Source organism: Trypanosoma cruzi, genomic scaffold (genome assembly GCF_000209065.1).
Source record: "Trypanosoma cruzi strain CL Brener 1047053516491 genomic scaffold, whole genome shotgun sequence".
NCBI classification, from domain to species: domain Eukaryota; phylum Euglenozoa; class Kinetoplastea; order Trypanosomatida; family Trypanosomatidae; genus Trypanosoma; species Trypanosoma cruzi.
The window spans coordinates 4,258-5,136 of record NW_001849240.1 but is presented as its reverse complement, the minus strand read 5'-3'; the positions used below and the strand labels follow the sequence as shown (position 1 = coordinate 5,136).

The following is an 879-nucleotide window of genomic DNA, read 5'->3' as shown; positions in this document are numbered from 1 at the left end:
TGGGGGGGGGGGGGAGAGTTTACTTTATTATTATTATTATTATTATATTATATTTTTTGGTTTTAGTTATTTTATTTTTTGTTTTGTTTATTTATCTATTTTATTTATTGGATATTCATTAAAACCGGTGAATGTTTTGTGTCCTCAAATTTTTGTTGATATATATTATTCATTCTGTTTATTTTCAGCCGGGCTCGTTTAATATTATTATTAATATTAATAATGCCGTTACTGAAGGATTAACTTCCTTATCCTATCTGCCAACCAACATTTTGCTTTGACTTTTGTAACGGGAGGGAATTGTGTCTGGGTTGCCATAAATTCTCTCTCCCCGTTAGGTTTTTAGTATTTTCTCCATAACATCGTGTCTAGTTGCGTATGATTTCCTAGTTTATGTTATTGCATTTGTTTTTTGGGATATTATCCGTTTTTAACAATTATATATATTTCCTTGCCTCACATGTGTGAATGCAGGGCATGAATAGATATATCAAAGAGCATTTTAAAGATGACTTTGTCTTATTTTTTAGTTGTTCCAGTTTTTCTTTTTTTCTTTTTAAAATGAAATTGTGAAGAGAATGTTCACTGGAAAAGCTGGTTATCCAGTTTATTATGTATCCTGATAAAGCGAACTCTGTACGAATTTTTTTCCTGTTTTATGAGTCTTCGATTAACCGCGGTTCTGGGAAGCAGGGAACCAGTGATGTCCGGACAATTTTTAATTGTGTTTGCTTTTGCCGTTCCGCCCGCCCACTTTGTGATCCTCACCCTGCGGCTGGGTCGTGTGGCTGGAAGAGCCCAAAATTCGCCACCTCGTAAGTTCTATATATTCAGTCCCGAAAGAGTGATTACGTGACGATAGTGTCTACTATAATATGC

General features: G+C 34.6%; 5 annotated features.

The window, feature by feature from the left end:
- Nucleotides 1–879: part of a sequence feature (heterozygous, non-Esmeraldo-like haplotype) that runs on past the window's edge.
- Nucleotides 25–51: a microsatellite.
- Nucleotides 62–120: a microsatellite.
- Nucleotides 198–224: a sequence feature (AT_rich).
- Nucleotides 568–821: a mobile genetic element.